This window comes from Miniopterus schreibersii, assembly GCF_964146895.1.
Source record: "Miniopterus schreibersii genome assembly, chromosome: 7".
NCBI classification, from domain to species: domain Eukaryota; kingdom Metazoa; phylum Chordata; class Mammalia; order Chiroptera; family Miniopteridae; genus Miniopterus; species Miniopterus schreibersii.
The window spans coordinates 44996797-45023419 of NC_138108.1; the positions used below are offsets into that span (position 1 = coordinate 44996797).

A 26623-nucleotide genomic window follows, 5' to 3' on the forward strand; every position below is an offset into this window, starting at 1 on the left:
GTTACATTGCTTTTATCAAATGCATGGAGGTGTAAATACAAACTGTAAAGTAGAAGAGAAAGATCATGATTCATCGTCTGACAGCAAAGCTATTACACATAATCAAAGACTCAGAGTAAACTCACGTTGCTTTTCAACACATTGTTAAAGAATCCTTTCAGCTGTAAAACTAGCATAAATGTCACAATCCTGACACTGCTATTGAAGAAACTTGGTTGAACACAACTTGAAAACTTCCAAATGAAGAGGAGTTACTTACCATAGGATAAGCCACACTGCTTTTAATCACAGAGCCTCTGAAGTTGTAATCAATAACTGATTAAAAGTTGATCTTTGATGGCATCGATAATCTGAAATTTTAGGATACTTATTGGTGATCAAAGTATATAGCCTGTTGAATGAACGGAGGCTCACATGTGCTAAAAACAAAATCGATGCTTGTTGTCTCTTACAAAATACAAGGACAATGATTTATTCCCAAGAAGTCAGTCGGAACAGGAGGTAGGGTACACAGTTCTATATTGAGAAGTGAAAATCATGCCCAGGGTGTAGGATTCCAGGACCCTGAGTGAAAGGAACAGATGGGCAGGATGGGACATGTAGGTGCAAAGGATAGGACAACTCAAAAGTTCCTTGAATGTTACCTGAAAAAGCCTACTGATTTTCTGCTCATCAGTCCTTTAAAGGCATGTGTCCTCAAGGTCAACTTGTTATAATATACCAGCCTATGAAAAGGTTGTGAACCATGATTTTAGTATTAATCATATGAGTTCTGTGGGGATTAATCTTGACTGTTTAAAAGTTGAAGCTTGTCTTCTAAGTCCAGCCCTTGGCCAGTTTCACAGAATTTCATACAATTTAGCTATGCCTGGCTCACTGGTGTTTCACACAGCCCTTTGGACTCTAGGTTCTAGAGCTCCAACTACTTCCACTTGACTCTCCATGTACACTCAGCATAGAGTCCAGAACACAATAATTACTTAATAAATTCATGTGGCATAGATTTCTGCAAGAATGCTTCTCCTCACTTATTATTAAGCAGGGTGATAACACAAAGATAGTGATGCTGGCTTGTTCAAGGAAGACTTACTTTGGCAATATCTGGCAATATCCACTTAGCCCCTGGCCCAGTAAGTTTGACCTCAGACTTTCCCCCCCATATACTCCATAAAAGTAAGTTATAAACATGAACATTTTTTGTGGGGTCTAATGCAACTAACATAAATTTTGGCTTCATACCCTGACTGCAGTACATGCCTCTGGCTCTTTCGAATTTGTAGTCCATTGTTTCTCCTTCTGAAATTCTGGATCATGCACTCCCACATAGTTGTCCACTTTGAACATCCCCTTAGCCTTGGTGCCTTCTACCACCTCAGCTCAAAAAGTCCCTGTTCTAATCTTTAGCACTTTGGCATCTCCCAACCCCCAACCCTACTTTACTCTGACAAGGAGGGGATCCTGACCAGGAAGGAATAATCTCAAAAAAAAGCTTCAAGAGATATTTTAATTTGTTTCCTTCCTTGAAATCTATGGATCTTTGACAATTTCTAGCAAAGGTCGGAGCAGAGACTCTCTTCATCAATGATGAATTCCCAGGATTTTTGGTTAACTCTTATCTCAGTGGGTAACTGATGTATTGCCTTCGCTGATCCGCATTAAAGTAACAGTCACCCTCCAACTGCCAATCTTTAGAGCAATGACTGAACATTATTTATAACTAAAAGGTTGAACATTACTCAGCACTCTTGGTATATGACATTGTGCATTCTCTGTACTTCCCAGAGAGCTCACACCATAGTCTACCTTGGATTGTATTTATTGCTTTTTTTCCTTCATGAAGTCCTTTGGTAGCTATGGAACAGCTCTTTTGTTTTTCTTACTCACAGTATTCCCCAGGACGCTAGTAATAAACTTATACAAGTAAGGACACTAGATATGCTTACTAAATATAAGAAAAGACAAAGGAAGCATATACAAACATATCCAACTCTAGTTTGGAGAAATGCAGATTTAACTATTGGATTGAAATGAGACTTTCGACCAGTTTTTGTACCTAGTTTAATAGTCATTATTAGAATTACATAGGTGTTCTGAAATCCTGTAAATACTATAAATAATCTCTAACCCCCGACCCCCTTCATGCTTTTGATCACTTACTAGTTAATTTCTATGATGCCTCCCACTCTCCATGATTCTTGCCTAATGTGATCCCAGATGAAATTATGCAAGAATCTATACCCCCTGCTCTAGGTGTTCATGTGGATTTTTTCCCCTCATTTAAAAAAAATTCACAATGATGAGTAAGAATGGGCAAAAATGGGAATTAGATGAGTTTCTCTTGAGCCTCTTCAACCTCCTAGTTGTTCTTTGTCTCTCACTGCAGTGGCCTCCTACCGCTCTTTGGATGTTCTGTGACCTCATCTAGCCCCTAATCTCTTTCACATTGAATCTCTCTAGTTCTCCTCACAAAATCTGATCTCAGGCTAGTTCTGCTGGAAAGAAACCAATATATGAATTAGTCATATGATGGTAATGAATGATAGTAGCTTAAGGCATTTTCTGGGCCCAGAGGGATTTGCATTTTGATAAGGGGCAATGCCCTAACCCAGAGGGTCAAATTGCTAATGGTAGAATTTAAGTCTTCAGGGATGGCATCAAGGGTCATAAAGTCTCCCAACCCCATCATATTGGCTGCCAGCTCTAACAGTGCAGAGGACTTCACTCCCTCCGTGCTGTCCACCTTTATCACCATGAATAATCAAGAAGTTATTTTCTATAGAAGCCTCAAATGCTGACACTCACAGATGCTGAACTCATTATGAAAGGAAACAGTGTCAACACAGTGACTCCAAATAATTTCCAGATCTGATGGGAGGGGGAGGAGGAAAGGAAAGCAGGAGGCCAGGGAGAAAAGCAGGAAAGGAGAAGGGGAGGCAACATACGGGGTGAAAGAAGCATCTCTTTTATCAGAATGTTATTACAATATATTATTGGATATATAGAATGCATTTTTTTTGGAAAATATATCTTTATTGATTTCAGAGAGAGAAAAGGAGAGAGAGAGAGAGAGATAGAAATGTCAATGATGAGAGAGTCATTGATCGGCTGCCTCCTGCACTCTCCCAACTGGGGATCGAGCCCGCAACCCAGGCATGTGCTCTGACCGGGAATCGAACCCCGATCGCCTGGGTCCTAGGTCGACGCTCAACCACTGAGCCACACCCGGCTGGGCTAGAATGCATTTTTAACACCACTTCTGAGATCAAACTGTATGTGTTAATCCAAACTTTTTATACAATAAAAAAAGATTGATTTGTAATCTGTGGGGAAGGAGGACTTAAAAGACACAAAAATGTAAGGGCTATTAAACATAACGTATTAAAATTTAAAAACAAATTTTATAATTGCAGCTCTGCAACTTAAGTTACTGTATAACAAGAAATACAAATTTTGAAAAACTGGTTCCTTAGGTCTGTTCACCAAATTATTACTAATTGAAGCCTATGACCAATTCGTCACAGCTAAGAATAGTAGGAGAGCAGTTCTGTGGTCACATATTTTTGAGGAAAGTCAGTAAATCAGTTTGCTCAATAGTAGGAGATTTCAGCTGCATTTGTTGAACTCATGACTTCTTTGATATTTTTGGAAAACAATAAATCACTCATTCACAGAACATGGTGCTGGCCTTTGATTAGGTCATTCCTGCTATCTTACAGGTGCAGGTGGAAGTCTCAAGGAGATATAGGAGATGATCCCACATCAAATAAATCAGGCAGTGAGCTAACAAATGAATATTACTGCATTAACTCTTAAGTTTTTTAACCGAGGTTTAAAACTTAATAAATATCTCATTTTTATTTGTCTTTTAAAACAAGTAATAGGAATTAAGTCTTTTTAAAAAAAATTCTCACCAGAGGATATGTTTTTTATTAATTTTAGAGAGAGAGGAAGGGGGAGAGAGAGAGAGAGAGATGGGTTGCCTCCTATATGCTCCCCAACTGGGGATGGGGCCCTCAATCTAGGTGTGTGTCCTGACTGGGAATCAGACCCTCAACCTTTTTGGTGCACGGGACAACACTCCAACCAACCGAGCCAACCAGGGTGAGTTAAAAAATCTTTAAATGAAAACTTCACTTAATTGTTCAGTATAAGCTTTATAGATATTCTACAACAAACAGAATAGTGACAATGGTTATTAATGTAAATTACGTAGGAAAAGAATTAATCTGTCTCTTCTATCTTTGAAAAGACTCTACTACTTCCTAAATCACCCTTCACTGTACTATTTCATTTCCATCTACAACCAGTTAATGAGATTTAAGAGATTAGATGCAGATGAAGATGTAGATCTGATACAATTATGTTGACACCAGAAGATGAAAATTATGAACGAGAAATTAAGAGACATCAAGAATAATGTGAGAATATTACTCATCCATATGCAACTGTAGCCCTGATTAGAAAGGTTAGAGATAACGAAGGAGACATGATTGTTAAATGCAACATTTGGTTGAAAATGTTCAGAACTGATAAAAAACATCAATCCACATGTAATAGAAGCCAACCATATGCAAACAATACAGTTTCATAAGTCCACAACTAGACATATCTAGCAAAACTGCAGAACACCAAAGATAAAGAGAAGTTCTTCAACACAGCCAGAGGAAGACAGAGCAGTTATAAAGGATACAAATTCGACTGCAAGACTCTTACCAACAACAATGGAACCAATAAGCCAAGAGAATAATATCTTCAAAGTGCCAAGGAAAAATAATTTTCAAAATAAATATAAACTACCTTTTAAGAATGAAGATAAAGTAGAAGTATTTTCATTAAAAGACAAAACAAACAACAAAACAGAGTTTCTAACAATAGGCAGTCACTAAGGAAATATTGAAGTTATGGTCTTGGAAGAAGAAAAATGCCCTCAAAAGGAAAGTCTGAAATGCAAGGAACAATGGTGAGAAAAACTGTTTAATAAGCAGATAAATCTAAATAAGCACTGCCAATACCAATAAGCATAACAACTTTTAACTTAGGGAATAAAAAAGAATAAACAGCAATGTGAGAGTTAGGAGAGGGTAAGCAAAAATAAACATTAAATGTTCCACAACCCTTGTATAATTTTAAGGCAGGATTAATATATTGATTAACATTAGACTTTATTAAGTATGCATGGTAAAATTTCTAGGGCAACTACTAAAATAAAATTTAAAAAGTTCCAAACCAGTAGATAAAAACCAATGGAATAAAAAAAATAAAAATAAAAACAGCAAAACAAACAAACAAACAAAAAAACCCTCTGCCAATCCAAAATGTAAAGGGGCAAAGGGGCAAAGGGAGGCAGGGAGGGAGAAAGAAATGTAGTAAAAGTGTAAAGGTGATAAAAATAAGTCCAAGCATATTAGTAATCACATTAAATGTAAATGAATTTAAATTGCCAATTAGAAGTACAGATTATTAGACTGCATATGAAAACAAAACCACTCTTTACTGAGTATAAGAGGCATGCTTATGAGAAAACAGAAAAATTGAAAATAAAAAGATGGAAAAGGCATACCCAAAAAGGCTGGAGAGTATAAAATATTTTTAAAGGGGAAAAAAACCCTTGGAAATAGGAAGGATTAGTACATAATGATAAAAAAGGGTCAATTCACTAGAGAACTATAATAACAGTTGTAAACTTGTCTGCACCTAATAAAATAATAGAAAAAACTTGGTAAAAAAAAAAAATGTAACTACCTATAGTTCTAGTAAGTGCTAGAGTGCTAAAATTACAAAGAAAAATCTCTATCATGAAAAATTTCAATATAATCCTTTAAATTATTAATAGATCGAGCAGATAAAAATAATGAATATATAAAAAGATTTGATCAATACAATTATCAGGCTTGACTTACTGAACCCTGCATACAACTAGAGATATTGCATTCCTATCAAGAAACATTAGGCATTTTAAAATATATCCACATATAAGCCAGTAGTGTTTAAATGTCAAAAAATCAATACACATAATTTCTATTTCAAAACATTTTAAATAGAAATTAAAAGATTTAAGTAGAATGATGCTGGTATGTTCAAATAGTATCAAAGAAAGTTTTCAACCTTAAATGCTTGTGGCTAAGCCAGCAAATTAAGAAGTTAGAAAAACGGAATAAGTCCCAAGAAAGCAGAATAACAGAGATAACAGAGATGAGTTTTTTTTCAAAATAAGGAAAATCAGAAACATTAAAATAGATGGTCAACAAAGTCAAAGTGGTTTTTTTAAAGAACTGTTAAAACAGAAAAACTGGTGGTCAGATTTATTAAAAGAAAAAGAGAGAAGATGCAAATAAAAGATATTTGGAATATAAGTGAGAACATGACTACACATACATCAAATACTTAAAAAACAATGAAAAGCTATTCAGAGAAATTATGGCAATAATCTGGAAATTTAGAGAAAATGGACAGGAAATTGATCTTATCAAACTGATTTAAAATATAGATAATTGAAACAGTTTTATAACTATGAAAACATTTCATTTCAGAAATGGGCAAAGATAAGAACAGACATTTAAAAAGAGACATAATCACACATAAATATATTTTTGCTCAATTTCGTTAGTAACCAGGAAAGACAATGATAAACATTTTTTTTTTTTTCCTTATTTGGCAGAAAGACAAGAAGTTTGACTATTCTAAATGATGCTACTGCAGATGTGTTCGGTGCTGGCTGGTGTTTAAATTGTTTTAACTACTATAGAAAAAAACAGCACTATTTTGCAAAACTGAACCTTCATAAATGTAACCTCTCCTAGGTATATGTATACCTGAGAAACTCTTGCTCATGTGCATTGGGAGACATTGCTTGTAATAACAAAAGAATCTGGAGTGTTTATTAGCATGAGGATAAATAAATGTGACAGACTTACATTGGTATGTTAGTGATGAAAATGAATGAACTGTAGTGTAGCTATAATAACACTATATATATATTGAGAAACGTTAAAAATAATAGTCACAGCAAAAGCAAGTCATGAGGACTATATGTAGTATAATTTTAATCATTCAAAACCAAGGAAAACCAAACAGTATATTGTTAAGAGATATATACATGCTGAGTCTTTTTCCTTTTCAAAGAGCAAAGAAATGATAAAACAAAATTTATCATAGTAGATAACTGAGCAAGAAGTAAAAAGCAGGTGGGAGGAGAGGTAAAATACATGTGTAACAGTGTTAGAATTACTTTAGTTCTTTAAGTTGGTGATAGTTTCATAGATATTAACTGTATTATTATTCATAACTTACACATTTAAATTTTTGAATATTTAAATAATGGTTGAAATATGGTTGAAAATTAAAAAACAGAATTATATCATTTCTGTGGTTATACTTTTTTATGGCTATTTACCAAATAAGGTTCTAAGTAATGAGCGTGATGTTCTAGATGCAACTTCTTCGTATGTTAGGTCTAGCACTGCACCTCTCCGCACTGTGAAAACAGATTTCTTTCCCTCACATAGGCCACCACATACTCACAGTCTTGCTGCTTTTCTCTCTTTCGTCGACTACACAATACATTGTACGCTCTTGTATCTTAAATGATGCCCTCAGCTTTCAGCGCCTTCGCTTTCCCTGTGTATCCCAGTCCTTCGCGCCTCCCTGGTGAGGGCCGACGTCCCCGCGTCTGCCCTCCGGCTCCGCGGTACGTGTACCCACACTGCAGTGTGCGCTGCACCCAGCAGGCGGGAAACGGCCACGCTGTATCCGGGCGGCAACTGTCTTTCCTACCCCGATAGGTAAAGACTACGCTTTAAGCAGCCTTGCAGCCAGCATTAATGAGAAAGGGAGAGGACAAAGCACTGACAGAGGCAAGCGACCCCCTGGCAAGGGCTAGATCGCAGCCAGAATAAGAGATGCATAGAACAGCATCAATGGGTGAAAGTACTTTAGTAGGAACGTCTAGTCTTTCAGTCATTACAGAGTCTGTTCTCTTAGCCTCACCTGGCTGGGAAGTCATCAGTTCCCCAGTAGGGACAAATTAAAAGTATATATCAGCTCTCCATTTTATAGCATTAATATTTTGTGGCATATAATTTTCCTTATTCCATTATGTACCTTCGTATAGTCTCAATCAGTTGCCAGATTGCCTTCGTACAGCACTGAATTAAACACTCCCTATTGTCAATGCTGTTATAGTTAGCTAGATCTACCCCATTACTGCAATCAAGACTTTGGTTCCCATATGATCAAAGAGCAGCATTCTTTGAAAAGGCTTATTTCTGTAAATGTGAGCTTCAAGCTCACAGATGATTTAGTGTGATTCATGGGTAGTCGTTTAACAATAGCACACAAGGGGCTTGGAGGCAGTGGGAATGGTCCACCCTGGCAGGGAGGGGTATTTTATCACTGTACTGACATTATTTAGGATTAGCAGTGCATGGTGATAATAAAAAGACTAACGTTCATTATTTTTTAAAATCCTCTTTAAACAATGCACCCCCTTCCTGCAGCTGTGATGAACCACTCTCACCTCATCATCACCCCGCCTTGGTTATTTACTTTGTTTCTCCTACCAGATTGTAACTTCTTTGAAGGCATGAAAGAAATATTAATTACTTTTGGATGGCAAAGGTTAACACTTAGATGCTTAGCAGACATTTGTTGAAGAAAGGAATTTCATTTGTTAGGATGTGCTTGGTGACATGTAACCAAACATCCAATTTATATTGATATTAACAAGGAGGCAGATACACTGACTCACAAGAGAAACAGTTCAGTCCTGACCATGTTATCTAACACCCACTTTCTGTTTTGCTTCTCCACTCTACCTTCTGGGGGGTCAGAGCACCCATACAGGGTGGACCAAAAGTAGGTTTACATCTGTTCGTATGGAAAATAATAATTAATGAATAATAATACAAGAATAAACTGTGTTTTGTGTACTCACGACTGTAAACCTACTTTCGGCCCACCCTGTACAGATACAATCTGGCTGCCAGCAACTCTGGAGGCTGCAGAAGTCATGCTCTCCCTTCAGATTGTCTTTTGTTGTTCATTGTTTCCATTATGGAACCAAGTCTTGTCTATATTTGAAACCAAGAAACAATTGCCTTTGAACTCCATGTGTCCTTAATATCTCCCGTTTTCTGACATTCACTATTTCCATGTTTCCTTTGATAGGTCTTGCATTGAAATGTGTAACTATTAAGACACTATTATATAAATTATATATATGTATTCTATAACTGTATAATTATTAAGACAGTATTATAAATAGTCATTCCTTTATGGTTAGATGTGAACTGGTCTGTCTCTCTAAACTCAACCTACCCTAATTTTCAGTTTTATCATGGTTAATTCCAATCCAGATTCCATTCCATACTTTTCCACATATTAAAAATCGACATTGTGAGAGACAAGGGAATCTAAAGAGTTAAAGGAAAAATAATTATTGGAATTATATTTTTTAAATTTGCATTGCTTATAAGAATTGTTTTATCAAAGGAGCGGGCATCATTAATTGCTCTAACCCTGTAAAAGGAATTTATTAGAATGAGTTCATTGGTTTTATTTAGTTCGGAGTCCTAACATCTGGAGTTTATTCTAGTTGAGTTCATGCAACCCTTTGTATTTATTAATCCAGTTCAACACCAATTTGTGAGTTCTGCATGAGCAACAGAGTTAACTGGATGCGCTGACCCTGCATTTTTAAGACGGGTCTCTCCTCCCACCAATACATCATGGAAAAGGAGTCGTGCATGCACCGCAGTGATGACAGGATGCTCATGAACACGCTCCAGGCGTGCTGACCTACCTGCCGACATAACCCTTCCAGCACTTGGGCTACACTGGTGTGCTAGTCGCCTCTTCAACGAAACAGAATTTTTACAAAGGCATTTGGCTGTGGTTCAAATCCTAGAGCTTCCATCCACTAGCTCTGCAACTTGGACAAATTATTTTACCTCTGCTATCCTTTGGTCTCTCATCAGCAACGCAGAAGTAGTAACATTCCCTACTTCAGGACATTGTTGCAAATGAAATGTGTATGAAATGCTTAGCATGGGGTCTGGCTCAGTAAGTGTTTCTTCTCTTTCTCTGTCTTCTTCATCTTCTTCATCATAAAAATCTGGGTTCCTAGATAATTCTACCATTTACTAGGTGATCGCCGGTGAGTTACTTAACCATCCTATGCCACCATTTTCTTACCTTTTTAAAAGGTATAGCTGTAAGCACTCCATAGGAAAATTGTAAAATTAAATAAAGTAATATATCTAAAGCACTTGGGACACAGTAGAAGCTCAGTGAATAGTCAGACATTATTTCTTTCCCTTCCTGTCTTCAACTCTTTTTCATCCTTTGCTGATTATGTGTGTGTGTGTGTGTGTGTGTGTATATATATAATCCCCACAGGAGACATGTGTATTTTTTTTTTACAACTAGCTTTGAGCCAGTAAAAATGTTTCTCAAATATTATGCTACATATTATCAAAATAAGCAGTTCCTGCTAAGAGGCAAAGGTAGAAAGAGATTGAAATTTATATTCTTATTGCTCTCGCTCTGTGTTGGCCAATTGAGATGTTTAGCTGCTGCTGGGGCAAGAGGTCTCTAGATAGTCTATTGGAATTTCATCGGCCAAATGCTGGAGTTAGCAGAGGCCAAGGAAATATATTAAAAAGGCATGGCTCCCAGAATTTATTGGCAAGTCCAAAGTAATAAAAAATCAAAATTTGATATAACCCGGGGCTCTTCCTGCTATCATTTTTCACCTTTGCCACACCGTCTGCAGCTGACCTAAGCTATTTCTCAGTGTGGTTTTGGAAATTGGAAGGGGGTGTTTAATGCCTTGCTTGAGCATGCTTTCCCTTGGCTCAGGATGATTTATATTTCAGATTGTATTCCTTTCTCCAGAGGTAGTTGGAATATTGTTGGAGTGACTTGTTAAAAAATATAAAACCAGGTGCAAACTCAGTTACTTGAAGAAAGAGTGAGGAGACGATGCAACATAAGCAGAAGAAGAGGAGAAATGAAATACTGAACATATTAAAAATCAGAAGAGGCAGAAATATGGCAATTATTAATGAGGGGTTTGAAAATAGTTGAAAATCAAGAAAAATGGATGGAAACACATATAAAAGAGGAAGACTGTAAGAATCAAAGATGCAGAAACAAGATGAAAAGGAATAAACTGACTGAGGTCATCTTTTCTTTACAATATCTGCTTGATTTAACAGAAAAGAGTTTCGAGAATATTTGAAGGAAAGTTTAGAAGATAATCTTTCATAATTTATTTCAGGTCTCTGAGATCCATATTTGAGGACTTTTTAAAGAGTGACCATTGTGGCTGCTGGGACTGCCTGCACGACTTCTAGAGCCCCCAGGAACAAATGGGCCGTGCTGCCGATTTCCTGGCCAAGGAGTCACGCGAGGGATGCATGGGACTCTCACTCACACATTTTGCTTTTTGCTGACGTCTGAGTAATCCCTGAAGTTTCCCATGCATTCAGGACAGAAACGGAAAAGTTGCTATTGCCTCAGAGCAATAATGGCTTGGAAATTGCTTTAACTTGATGTTACAGCAGCAGCCACCAGCAAACAAACTTGTAAACTGGTAGGAAATGAAATCAAAGACCACTGCTATTTTTTCTTTTTCTTTATATCCTGGCTTGGGTGAATAATGACTGGACCAACACATGTTTACTTCCTTACTGATTGGCTCTAGAATATATCACTGGGGAATTTATGCTGCAGAACATTCCACGAACTCATATTTCTGAATCTTTGTAGCAAGCAATAATTTTTATAGACCCGTAAATATGACTCTCGGATGTCAATAAATCAATGAGGCCAATGTCCTGCCTGCGCACAAGGGGGAGTGACATGTTGCTTAAGGACTTGAACAGCCTGGGCTCTTCTGACTCTATGACCTTGAACTTACACTGCCTGCTGCTTACTTTCCTGGCCTTGCAAGCTGGGTAATATTACGTAGGTTAAACTAGGAAATGGCAAAATGCCTGGTGCTCTCAAGTGAAGTTGCTCTAATAACATCACCTTGTCAATGGCCTTTGCCTAGCACACTGGGGGCGGGGGAAGGATGAGAAGATCTCATGGATCCTATCAATCACCACAAAATCTCTCGGCAAGACCATCAACCTCGCTGTGGAAACCTGAGTCAAAGATTGATGGCTCTGAAGAATGTTAAGTTCAATAGTAGAATGATGGTCCTGAGTTCTCATGTTAACTTTACTAGCAACCAGCTTTGCACTCTTGGCCAGTTATTTGAAATCTCTCTGTGCCTCTGCTGCTAATCTATAAAATGGAGATAGCACACCTAACAGGATTGTAGGCAATCAAATTGTATTCAATTAAAATGGTTTTAAAAAGTTAGGAACTACCTAAACAAATAAGGCACCGAGAGGTAGGTTACTGCAATGGTTAAGAGCACAGGGAGCCAAACTGCCTGGATGGGAAACATCCAGGGTGTCATCCATATAAGTGAATGTGTGGGTGCCCATAGACCCTCCTCACGTGCCTGCCTCCAGAGATCCTGCTAATGAGAAAATGGGGTTCTCTTCTCACCTCCACCCAACAAGTCTAAAACTGCTCTCACAGGCATCTCAGATAAACCTCCTCATGGCCAGATCCAGCGGACCCTTTCCAGTCCAGCTCTACCACTTACCAACTTTGAGACTTTCCTTTGTCTCTTCAGGTGTAAAATGGGAATAAAAATTGCTTCTAAGGGTGGTGGGTACATGCTGTTATACATTGTCTAAACCCTTAGAATGCCCAACATCAAGAGTGACCCCTAATGTAAACTACAGATTGGGGTAATAATGAAGTGGCCCATACAGGTTCAAATGGACCGCTCTGGGGGGAATGTCAGTAATGGGGGAGGCTATGCTTGTGTGGGGGCTGCGGGTATATGGAAATCTCTGCACATTCTGTTGAATTTTGCTGTGAATCTAAAACTGCTCTAAAAAAATTAGGTCTACTAAAAAACAACAACCCTATCTATCTCACAGAGTGTTATGAGAATTTAAAAAAATGTAACATATCTAAAGAGCTTATACCATCCCAAATACAGTAAACACTCAAAAACTGTAGGCTGTTATCACAACATCATTTTAATGACTCTCCCAGAGAATATTCTTTGCTCCCCATTTTTCCTTTTAGTTAATCATATTCAATATTAGGACCATGACAGATTATTTTACACCAACAGGGTACCAAAACTACATGTATAAGAGCAATGCCTTCCATTAAAGAAGACTTTGTTTTGCTTGCACAAAGTAACTGACCAATGTAACTGGTTCATTCTCCTGCCTTTTCTCTCTCTCTCCCCTTCTCTATTCAGTTTGGGTTTCCCACCAAATGGACCATTGTTTTTGTCCTACTCGGAAACACTAGGGACTTACAACGGAAGCAACTGCTCCGCTGAAGTTACAGCCACACCATTAGGTGTTTCCACTCCACTAGCTCATTTCCAGGTGAAGTGAAATCCTTGGCAATGGTAGACCTTACCACATGGCGGCTTCACCACTGTGGAGAGGCTCACCAGGACTTGATTCAGGCCATCTGCTGAAAGTTTAAAACTGTAATTGTCTGCAGCAAGTGCTGTGACTCCAAATGGGTTCAACTTCTAATTACGTCAGTACTGCTCACAACTCTTACTGTTTCTCTTTTTAATGTGGTGCCCCCAAATGAGGAGATTTGACAGCAAGTTCTACCATAATATTTTACAATACCAATAAAGCTTATCCACATGTCCAATTTGCAATTTTATTGCCTCTTAATGTATTCTACTTTTGGCTACATCGACTGTGGACTGAGTTTACAGAAATATTCGAATCATAAAACGTCTGTTCCAATTAGAGGCATTTTGCATTTGTTTTATCACAATGGCATCAAGTTTGACACTGAGCTTAGAGTTTTTGTTCTTGGCCATTCTCAAATAGAAAAGCATTGCGTAAGTTGCACGGCCCTTCAAGTTCGTACAGCAAGGCAAATGCTTAGCAAGTGTTTCACTAAATCATCCCAGGTCAAAAGCAAAGCAAAAGTTTCTCAAGTAAGTTCTAAGAACTGAAGGGACCAAAATTTTGCCACCCTGAAGCTGCTTTTTGGGATACCGATTTTAAGCTATTAAAAAACAAAAGCCTCAGAAGGAACCTTCGACTCTCCTCCCTTTCCTGCCCAAGAGATCAGACCGAGGAACCTGCTTCAGGAAGGAGATCTTAGGAGCTGCCTTAGCCTAATTTGAATTAAGTGTGGTGAACAGAGGGCTTCAGGCTGGGGCCTGTTAGCTAGATACCCCTGCGTCCCATTGTTTCTGAGTCTCTGAGTAAGGATATTCCTGCCACGTGCCTTCTGCTCTTCCTCAACTATCTGTTAATCGCCCATTCTCACTTCTGAAATCTAATACCCCATTCCCTCCTTCCATCTTTGTCCAAAAATGTCTTATATACCCAATGTTGCCTCATTGTCTTTGGAATTTTCATGCCTATGTGAATTCCCCATGCATTACACTTTGATTTCTCCTGTTAACCTGTCTCTATTAATTGGATAATTAGCCCAGCCAGAAGAATTTATGGGGTGGGAGGAAAAGTATTAATATTTTTAGCCCCCACTGGGCTGAGGAATGCGGAAACCAGAATCTTGGGGAAAGATACTTGACAGCCAGGACAAAGGGGTCTGGAAACAAATGCACTTACATGTAGACAGCCATCAACCACCACTATTCTGATTCGAAGCATTAATGCATGATCTAGTCTATAAGCAGAAAAGAAAGTGAAATAGCAAAAAAGAGGGGGCCGTGAGATGGAAGTGTTTGATTTTAAATCATATTGTGTAAGTGGGAGATGTCTGTAGTGAAACAGACTGGTTTCCTTTATACACAAAAGAGGGTGACCTCAAACAGCCCCAGAAAACAGCCAAGTGAATCCTGGCATTTTGAAAGAGAGAGTGGTAGTAATGTTGCAAAACAAAAGATGCTGGAGCTATAAACTAATTTGAAACAGCAGCAGCACCAGGCTAACAATGTGTAATCCTGACTCTGCTCAGCAAGAGAATTGTTTAAATGTTGGAAAGAGGGAAAGTGCCTGGTTAGCTTTGGAAGGTGGTGGTCTTGGGGGCACAGAGGAGATGGAGCTTCTAAAAACTGTGCAGAGAAATATAGAGTGACACATAGAAGGTGTTCAATATATATTTGAGAAATGAGGAAATAAGTAAAGCGTCAGTAGAACAACACTGGCTAACATTTACTGACTCCTAATTAGGTGCCAATTTTTGTTAACTTATTTAATCATTTTACAGATGGAAAAACTGAGCTTCAGAGAGATTAAATATTTGCCCAATTTAATGCAGCTCGTCACCGATGCAGCTGAAATTCTAACCTAATTGACTACAGAACCAGACCTCTTAATCCCTGTGGTTTAGCGCTTAAGGATGTGCTCATGGGAGCCATTTTTTCTGGGGTTCCAGCCCTCACCCCACCACTTGCTGCCTTGAGTAATTTACATGATCTCTTACATCTCTGTTTTCCTCATCTTCAAAATGGGGATGATACTAGTTGCTATCTACTGTCTGTGTGCCCCTTAAATTCATACGTTGAAGCCCTCACATGATGGTATTTGGAGATGGAGCCTTTCGGAGGTAATTAGGGGTAGAGGAAGTCATTAGGATGAAGCCTAAACGATAGGATTAGTGTCTTTATAAGAAGAGGAAGGGGCCTCTCTCTCAGCAGGTACGAATACAGTGAGAAAGCAGCTGTCTCTGAACTAAGAAGAGGGCTCTCTCCAGAAACCCAATCATACTGGCACCCTGATCTCACACTTCAGCCTCTAAAACTATGAGAAATAAATTGTTTTAAGCCATCCAGTCTATAGTATTCTGCTATAGCAGCCTGAGTTGACTAAGACTCTAGTATGTTCTTTCATAGTTTGTCATGAGGATTGATTGAGATAGTATTTACAATAGAGTATGATGCATTGTAAGTACTTAATAAATGTTAGCTATTACTAGCCTTAAAAGCATCAGCTACTGCTTTTGTGTGTATTTCTTTTAGGTAGTAGGACCAAAATAACACATTTTAAACCAAAACTTAGAGTTGGAACATCTTTTTAGACACTGAGATTTATTCTCTTACCTGTTCAGTAGTAACATTTATATTTGCTACTCATTATTTCTTGTGTGGAAACACATAGATGGTACTAGAGAGGCAGCCCTGTGTGATATAAAGGACTTGAGGTTTTGAGTGAGAGAACCAGCTTCAACCTCTACTCCATTAATAGATATGTTGCCTTTGACAAACCAGTTATGTCTTCAAGCCTCAGTTTCTGCTTTGGAAAAAGAGTTCTGAATAATACCTCATGTTAGAAGATGATGGGTTTGAAAGCATTTTGTAAACTGTAGAGCACTGTACAAATACTAGTTTCTATGTTAGCACAGTGAGAGGTTTGGAAAAAGCAAGAAAACAGGACACTGCTAGTGACGTTTAAAGAGCTTTCTAATTTGGGAACTGTTGCAGACACCATTAAGAACTGAGACACACTGTCCTAAATTTAGTTTAAAACAAACAAAAAAAACTGAAATGTGACTCAACCTCGATCAAATGTAACTTGGTTTATGTGAAGAAAGGACTCTGAAATAGATTTAGAGAAACCTAGAGAGCAACATTGTGGATGAGCAATGGTTATAGTAAGTTAGAAAATAGATCTGAGCTTTTGCAATGCCATGCAGCATTTAAAAGGGCAGTTCTAGGCTTTTATCAAAGACACTGGGCCCCTCTCTTCCTCTTGGAGCTGGGACAGTGTTGGCCCAGCACCCTACTGGGCACTGCAGGTCAACTACAAGGCCAGTACGTGGATGCCTCATTCACCAGACATGCACGCACACACGCACCCTGGGAGTCTGTCTACGAAGGAGAAATGGGTCTAATTGGAGGAGGAAGACCTGGGGAGGGCTTGGCCACCAACTGCTGCTCTGCGGGTCAGTGGAATGCCCTTAGCTCTTTTCATGCTTTTCCTGAAGGGATTTTTCCCACTTCACCTCTCTGCATGATTCTTTTGGATCTGTTTGTATCTGATGTGAGCCTCAGTGTACAGAAAGAGGGTAGCAAAGAGGAGACCACTGAAAATACATTAGAAAAGATGGAGGAACATGGTGACTGATAAAAATAAATCATAACATATGGTAAGGCAACATGCTGAAGAATAAACCCAGACTTCATTTATTAAAAATGTATAGAAAAGCCTTAAATAATAGGGAGAGGGAGAGATATATATATCAATTTTTACTCTCAGCAGAAGGTTCCACAGCTGTCCCTGGTGAGGTGTGTCCCAGTGCACAGTCCCAGGCTCTGCCTTCCTCCCATACTGATGAATATAATCACTGAGCAGGTGCTTCAGGGCTCCCATTTTTACACAGCTCTTCCCTAATTCCCTGACATCACCCTCGGGTTCACTATTTGCGGTTTACAGTAGAGAAGGGGTAGTGGTGTTAAGATTCTGCATGCCCATGAGCTGAATCCCTAGGGTATACTGAGAAGTGGGCAGAGTTTGCTTTCTACCCTCCTCTATCATTCTTGTTAGCACCTATCAGCACCTGCCTATTCAACAAGCTCATCTTCTACTGATTCTTAGGTGGCCCTCTGAGTGGGCAAGATGGACTTCCATTGGCATCCCTCAGGGTCCAGGCCTTTCCCTTTAATCTCTCCTCTGCCATAGCCTAGCCCCTCCCAAGACCCCTGCTTCTGGTCTTTCTAGTGCATTAAAACTAATCTAACAGGCTCTTCCTTTCTGTCTAGCAGCAGCCGTCAGGTAAGTCAAGACGGGTGCTAACAAGTGCATCCAGGAGCTATGGGGGAAGGAGCAGTCGGATGTGAAGTGCTTCCTTCGCAGGGTGAGCTGCTCGCAGTACCACCAGCTCTCTGTGCTCCACAGGGCCCCCTGCCCCGCCTGGCCCAATAAAGCTGGAAGGCTGAGATACAAGGCCAAGCAAGGTTATGTCATAAATAAGATTCGTGTGATTTGTGGTGGCCACAAATGTCCTCTTCCTAAGAGTGGGGCCTACGGCACACCTGCCCATGAATTGGTGTTAACCAGCTAAAGTTGCTGAGGCCTTCGGTCTGTTGTCTAGTTGCAAGCTGGATGCCACTGTGGGGCTCTGAGAGTCCTGAATTCTGACTGGCTTGGTGAAGATTCCACATCCAAATTCTTTGATGTTATCCTCAGTGATCCATTCCATAAGGCTATCAGAAGGAATCCTGACACCCAGTGGATCACCAAACCGGTCCACAAGCACAGGGAGATGCAAGGGCTGACATGTGTAGGCCACAAGAGCCGTGGCCTTGGAAAGGGCCACAGGTTCCACATAGTATTGGTGGTTCTTGACGTGAAGCTTGGAGAAGATGCAATACTCCCCAGCTCCACCGTTACCACTAATATAAGTAATGTTTGTAAAATTCTTCCCTGATAAACAATTTAGGGCAGTTAAAAAAACCTAATCTAACGATTACATGAAGTGCTAATGATTGATAATGACTTAACGGGTTACCCAGTCAATTTATTCAAACAAAGAATACACTGGCAAGTTAAAATAAGGGTGAAAAAATAACTTGAGATTAAAAAAACTTCCAACATTTTAATTTGCATATTAATCCAGGATATCTTCTTAATTCTCATTAAGATACTTTCTAAAATAAATGTTAAATATCTGAACTCCATTTTATCATCCGGATATTTATTGCGAACCTCACTTAGAGAAATGCTGGAAACAAACTAAATGCTCAATAAGAAGAGGCCTGTTGTATCCAAGCTTACAATAAAATAATATGCAGCCATTAAAAATAATACTCTAAAAGAATATTTAATCACACAGAAATACTGCATCACCTTAGTCTAAGATAACATGGTTTGCTTTTCAACATTTCTGAAATTTTGAAGTATCTCATAACCAATCTTGAAACAATTCAACAATTACTAAGCAGGTGATGACACAAGATGTTGCCTGCATGTACAAATGTAGCCGTATGTAAAGAGAAAGGTTTCTGTTTATCTGTGTGTCACCTCCGTCCAGTTATTTGTAGTGATACAGCCATATATGTTGAATTTTAACTTTATACTTCTAATTGTCATTTTAGTTGCCATTTTAATTGTCTTAAAATACACTTTGATACAGCTCTCACATGAAACACTTTGTTTATGAAGATGACTGTGTCTGTCCTGTGCCAGACAATACAATTAAAGGCACTAGAAACAGCCTCACCTCCAGGACTTTCAAAGCCAGGAGAAGCTGGTATGGCTGATTCACACGTCATCAGGGACCCTCACTGAGGCATCAACATGCTAAAAGCTTCTGGCAGACTTTCAAGAGAAGCTGCTTAACTTTCATCTATTTATAATGCAATTAAGCAGAAAACAAAACTGAGTCTAGCAAAAAAGAAAAGAAGAAGCCTATGAGGAATTTAAAGCCCCTTGATTTGCTTCAAAATTTTAGTATCAACCCTGAAAGCGGGAAGATGTCAGGATAAAGATCCTGTGTTGTCACCGGGAAGCAACATAGAACTACTGGTGGCCAGTATGTCAAGCAAAAACTTACGACTATAAATGACTTAGATCACAATTCTATCTTCTCCCCTTTTGAGATGGGACTATCTGTAACTATGATCCTATGCCTACACTGTACTGTGGAAGCTGTTAACTTGTTTTCTAGTTTCACAGGTCCATAGATGGAGCGGAATTTTGCCTCCAGATGGAACATGCCAGTCCTCACACATACCTGATTTAAATGATTTATATGATGAGATTTGGGATTTCTGAGCCAAACATATTCAGAGGAGATTTGGGGCTTGAGTTGATGCTGGATGGGCTGAGATCTGAGGGGATGCTGGGGTGGGGTGTATTTTTGTATTAGGATAGATGTGAATCTTTGGGGACCAGAGGATGGACTTTGGTAGATTGATAAAAAACAAAATCTCACTAAAGCTATATTTTCTTTCTAATCCTCAGAAAACAGTATAAAAAATAAAAGTTATAAAATGAGGTGAAAGAAGATTCTATAAATCTACCAAAAGCTGAGTATTTTTAAAGAAGAATTAGAAAAGCTCCTCACCAACAGTGTCACATCATTGGTTACAATAACAGCTGACTGGCCAAGAAAGTGCTTCGCCCAGAGTTAATTCTGTGAGCCCCGGGGCTTTGAAATTAGACGAGGCTGAAGATTAAGTGAAACTAGAAAATGAGCTCTAAAAGTGTGAACAAAAGCTGATGGAGACAATCACATCTAACTCCCAAAGGACAAAGTTTAAATCCATCACTTGCAAAACTTTCCTTCACTGTGGCTGTGGGGCTTTGGGGTATTAATAGTATCTCTAAGCTCAAAAAAAGTACAGATGTCTTGTGCTGGTCAGTGAGTTTCTTCTGGCCTGAAGCAAATCACCGTGATTTAATTGACTGTTACCTTGTACAGAGAAAGGGGTTCAATGTTTATGGTGATATAGCTTTATACCTGCACTCAATCAGCTGGTTTGTAAAAACCATATATCTTCCCTACCTTCAGTCAAGGGTGAATGAACACGTGTCATAGAAATGATAAAGTGCCTAAATCAAAGAGATAATAAATGCCTGAGGTTCTTCTAAACTCCATTCTGCAAGGCATAATGGACTGGGTATAGAGTCGCATGGGTGTAAGGAAGAAACTGGGGCTGCTACACACTAGTTGTGCTAAATTGGACATGTTATTAATTTCTCTGAGTCTTGATTTTCTTGACCATAAATTGGGATAAAGATATCTATCCCATGGGGATTTGATTTTGTGAATGTCACTTAGACAAAATATGTATTTAATCCAGTGCCCTACGTAAATTCAGTCACTATTGTTTTTTGATGCCACATCACCAAATATGAGTTTTGTTACATAACAAGTCTATAAGGGGGAGATTCTTTGGGATAAGAAAGATTTTCCTGTCTTCCTTAAAGCATGCTTACGGCTTACCCTAAAGGTGAGTTTTGGCTGCTGCTCTGGTTAAGGCAGGGCAGTGTGATTGGACCAGTGGAGTCCAAGACAGAAGAGGCAGGTGGGCAGATTCCTGACAAAGATAAGGCTATCACAAAGAGGGAGAGGGAGAGGTAGGGGGTGTGGCTGGCAATATTAACTTGCAGGGTAAGGTTTCTGGGTATGTAAAACATAGACGCTGTGTCGAGAAATAATCATAGCAAGACTCACAATGAAGCTTGGTCTCTAGAAATACTTGGAAGCAGGGCTGACCTAAGCTGGCAAAGGGGGCTGAAAAATGATGCTCTGAGATGAGCACCATGGAGAGCTTCAAGAGGAAACCATTTCTTCCTGAAAAATGATGCCCTGGAAAGAAGGCAATTCAGGATTATTCAAACCAATTTCATGGAGAAGCCAATATCTCTCTGCCTTAAAAGACCAAGATCTATTAAGGCATATTTGATCTCAAACACAAGAGGAAGTTTTTAATCTTTCAATATTTCTAAATGTAGTTAGCAATAGTATAATATCTGAGCAGAACTGTTCAGAACTGATTCTCTCTTACAGAGATCTACTGTGACCTTAATTGACTTGACTAGAGCTGTTCTTTATTCTTGAAGATCCTGAACTAATTCTTGATTCTACCAGGAAGGTCCCCACCTCCCTTAACACTAACATGATGTTGAAGTTTAGGGTTAGTGGTGGGTCAGCTGTAGAATGTTTCAATTATGTGAGGTCATGAGAATGGGAGAGGGATCTCAGGTGTATAATTCTAAGGCCATATTTATTCCAGTCCATTAGACAGTCTAGCCAAACTGCTGTAAAGGGTCCATAAAGGGGTGGATATAAGTTCTGCTCTACTTTCTGTATACCCTTGGGAAATTCATTTGGTCCTTCATGGTGTCTGTTTTTTTTTTTTATCTGAAATATAAAGGGATTGCATTATAATATCTTAGAGAAAATAAGAAGTTCCATTATAGAAGATGAAGCAATTTGGAGTATTTGGTTTAAACTTATTAGTTCAGAGACCCTAGAGATACATAATATATCCCTGAGGAAAAAAGAACAACTGCAAAGGTATATAGAATTGGGACTCAACCAAGCCCTTCCAGGACCACGAGAAAATCAACCTATCATTAGCAATTGGTAAATTAGCTGCAAAGTACTCTGTTGTCTTAGAACTGGGACAACGGTGAAGTAGCCCATCAGCTCTTCTAAACAAGGAATTGGAAGAAATACAGCCTTTGTATTATGGCTTTGAATGGGCAGTTGTCTTCCAAATTCCAAAGCTTCTAGATGTGAGAATGTAGAGTTTTATAAAGTCCAAAATATCTGAAAGGCAGTGCATTAGAGTACAGGAGAGAGCTGTGGGCTAAAATGAACCCCTGGGACACACAAGATTTGAATTATAGGAACTCCTCTGACAAAGCACTATTTGGATGATGGGTTTTTATGTTTTCTTGAAAAAAGAAGTCTTATTGTAATTTCTGAATAATCAAATTGGGACTCCTCAGTTGTCATGTTCTCCAAACACTAGGCATAGGCTTGTATTTTCCAGAGCAGCAATTCTCAAAATGTGGTCTTTGGACACCTGTGTGTCTCTAATACCATTTTAGGTGGCCTATAATATCTTCCCTTTCCAACTAGTGCCTCCAAGAAGCCCGATTTTCTTCTTACACTTCAACCAAAATAACAGATTACAACAGATTGACTGCAAAATCAAATATGAGAATCCACTTGGTTCTCTTGGGCCAGATAGTAACTAGATTGCAAAACTATAAAACAGTGCCATCTTCTTACTGATTTGTTTTGGAAAATGTAGTTATATTCTTTAAAAATTCATTTAGTTTTCATATAAATGACTTTATTGATTCTTAAAAGTGAAATAAAAATGTATATCTATCTTTTAATTTATAACATGGTAAATATTTATAAATATAACCCAGATAACAAAAAGGCCTTTGGAAATCTTCAATAATTTTTAAAAGTGTAAAGAAATCAAAATGTTTGACAAGCCCTATAGTACTGAACAGATAATCATTATTTTAATAACAGGGTAAAAATGAGCAAAGCCTTTTGGTTTCTGAGTTTATATGAGATGTTAATTTGTCTGGGCAATATGGGGGCTGCCCTGTGTATTTAGATTATTTACTTGGTTTGGTGTAGGTTAACCCATCAAGCATGTAAGGTTCTCCTTTCAGGGCTCCGAGTCCCTCCACCTTGGGCTGGGTTTGAGCTGTGGATTAAGTCTTGACAGGTAATAATAGTGGGCTTCACACTATTCATCTACATTTTAGCCTCTAGAATAAACCAATAATGAAAGAAAGTGTTTTGCAACCAGGAATGATTGGATTAAATGAAAAAAAGCTTAGGATAAACTCAAGGAAAATCTCTCTATTGGTGTGGGTAATATTATATTTTAAAGTACATCTCTAGGTAACTGAAGTTTCATCACTTAGGTATATTAAATGTAAAAATCTCTCTCAATATTTCACTATAGTATAGTTCACAGAAAACTGAATAATACTGTTAAGCTTTATATTTGCAGCAAAAAAGATTTATGACTATGGGTAAATCTCAGTAAGCTAGGGTAATTGAGATGAAATACTAACTAAATGTATGAAAATAAATTTTAAAATACATGTATTACTGGACTTACTTTAACGAAGGCAAAACTTTTGCTTTGTGATTTTGAGAAAGTCTTTCTGTTTTTATATCTACTAAATTAGGAGAATGCATCAATACTCACCAGCTCTAACATCCATTTATATGTAAGACATAACAGAGTAGGTTTCTTTAGTATATGTTAGTCTCTCAGGTAATAAAACGTCACCTGCTGTCTTATAATTCATTTGTTTACCCTATAAACAATTTTTGTTATAAAGTTCAAAAGCAAGATTCATTACAACCTTAGATCAATCATCACAAAAATAGTAAATGCTGACATCAGTTCAGTAACATTTTGGAGAAGACCTCAAGACTACACAGAAAATTATGATATTTCAGGCAAGAGCTGCATTTTTACCCTTAAGAATTTAGATTTTTCAATAACATAATTTTAGACCCACTTCATCGTTGAGTATTTTTTTTCCTTTACACATTTTGCCGAGCTATCTTAAGGGTGACAGGAGTGGAGTAAAGATAGAGGTGAGGAGAAGAAATAATTCTTGGGCCAATTAAATTTTTATTTCTCTGGTTAACTAAAATTTGTGTTTCTTGATTTAGGAATTTCAGTTTTCACAACTCCTGGGTTTTACTCAATTCTAAATAACTCTTTCTTAACGTATATGATTCCCAAGCAGTAGAATAAAAATCTCATCAAAGCCCATGCTAACTCAAAATCATCAGCTTATAGCTTGTCTGCCATGCTGTTGCATGTTAAGTAACCAATTATCATGTAAAATTCTGGCTTCAGCTGCATTAAGGCTATGCTGATGTCATGAACTCTGTATGATTATAAAATCTTGACTCTTCATTAAGGGCATAGAAAGTTAATTAAAAGCTAATTAAAAGGGGTAAGATAATTTTCAAATATCTGATATTCTCTACTTATTCAGGTCATCTGGAAGGTTGAAAACTATGGTCAATGTCAGGTAAAAGACACTAAAGTTTTTCTCTTGGGATAATTTCAGCCTCTTGACTTTGTTTGAGAAGAGAGGTCAATTGTTTATGTAATGTAATTCACTCAAATATCAAAAGAAGGAATGCTCAGTCTGTAACATATTGCATAGATTCATTGCCTTTGGAGTATCTGTGTAGGGAATTCTCTAGTACAAATGGAATCTATATTTACATTACAGTATATTAATACTATAGCCTACATCAAAGCCCATGATTATTATACAAAGATTTCAAGTAAACAAGTACTGGTACTACAATTAACATTTAAGAAGAGTAATTAGTTTACTCCTTTATGCTCTTTACATAAAATAGATATATTTTTCAACAAAAGCAACATAGAATCCTAAAATACAAGGTTAATAACATTCTTGAAGAAGCCAATCAAATTAAAGGAAAAAATATAGGATTATCATTCAAGATACATCAGGGACATATAAACATATTTACTCCAAAAGAGATCAGAAATGGAAAAGAAAGTAATGCCACTAGTATGACAAATGTCTCAACCTCTACTGCAGGACTGGGTTTCATCTGCCTCCGGGACCCGCCCAGCCAAGGTGCAGAGCCATCGCTGCCTAAAGGCCAGTGTGTGTGTGCAGTTCTGGGCAGCCACAGGTGGATCCCTGAGATTGTACCTGGATTTTCTTTTCTGTCCTGAGTAGGATCTTTCCTGTTTTAAAATGTTGGCTTGTGCCCTGGCACTCTGCAAAGCTTTTCCCAATTTTCTCCTTTCCCCATTTTGAGGTCTGATTCTTGTTCTACCAATTCCTATCCGCTGCCTGAATTCTTGTTTCCATAGGCTGTTCATCCATCAAACGCACACTATTGTATTTCTCTTAAGATATACCTCGCGTTCTCTGACAGGAAGAATTCTCATTCACACTGTTATTTTCTGCCCTTGTCTGTCCACAAGAGGAATTTCTCCCTCCGAGAAAGATCAAAGGCAGTATAGACAGTGAAATACAAACTCTCCCTTTTCTGCATAGCTTAGTTGCTCACAGATTGTTTCCCTTTCCTCTGATTTAACTGCTTGTAAATCTGCTAAATTCTTTTCTTTCCTGTTCTCCTTAGAGTCTCTCACTCTAACTAGGGGCTATGATCAGACACCAAAACCTACTGGTCGCATTAAATCAATTGTCTGTAACTGTGCATATTTGCTCTAGCACGTACTAAATTGTCTGGAACACAGTGTATTTTTAATCATGAACAACACCTGTACAGCATTTTCTGGATGAGATGAGAGAGATAGTGAGAGGGAAAGAGGGTGGGGAGGGGGAAGAGAGAGGAAGAGAGAGAGGAAGAGAGAGAGAGAGAATACCCAACAATAACAATAACAAAACATAACAGAAAGTTAATCCTACAGGATGGCTCATGTGAGATCCTCAGTATCCTCCAGGTGGATGATGTCTCCTCTGCTCCTCTTTTCTATGGTCATTTTTAGAATAATGTATTTATTCTCAGTGCATCAAGGACAGGAGCCTGTCAGTCAAAAAAACCTCACAAAATATATTCAGTCAAAAACTAACCAAACCAGAAGTTCAAGAATGATAATTAAGAGGGTAAATATGCAGCAGAGGAACTTTCCCTTGGAGGAAACTGAAACAATGCCACACTCCAATGCATTGTTTCTAAAACCAAAGTCTGGTTTCAGCAGCACTGCATATACCTGTTGGATGCGAGAGGAGTGAGTGAGTGAGTGAGTGAAGGGGGCCAGAGCTCAGAGCGCCCTGCTCTGTCCCTGGAATTCTGGCCTGGCGACTAGGCAGCCATTTAGCAGCCTTTTTTGTTTTTGTGTTTTTTTGGAGGTCAAACTCCCCAAATGGGATCCACTGCATGGATGTCTTGAAAGTTGAATAACCCTGATATTTTAATGCAAGTAGTTTGTTGACAGTGATTGCATTTGGTACACTTATAATTACCTGAATAGAAACTGAAAACAATTTTCAGTGTCCAGATGTTTGGCATGAGACAGATGAAGCTTTCAGATATTGTATGTTTAACTTTCATCCACATGTTTTAGCTGGTATCCCCA

At 38.3% G+C, this 26623-nt stretch overlaps 1 protein-coding gene across 5 annotated transcripts in view; it reads right to left on the reverse strand.

Moving 5' to 3' along the window:
• The window catches only part of B3GALT1 (beta-1,3-galactosyltransferase 1), a 448865-nt gene that overhangs the window by 89132 nt on the left and 333110 nt on the right, over positions 1-26623 (reverse strand). For 2 of the 5 annotated variants that reach the window (XM_081142116.1, XM_081142113.1), the window contains exon 1: positions 260-491. The exons of the other annotated variants lie outside the window; for them this stretch is intronic. The gene's annotated coding sequence lies outside the window, so the exon portion shown is untranslated. Of the gene's footprint in view, positions 1-259; positions 492-26623 lie in introns of those variants that run through there. 5 annotated transcript variants of the gene reach the window in all.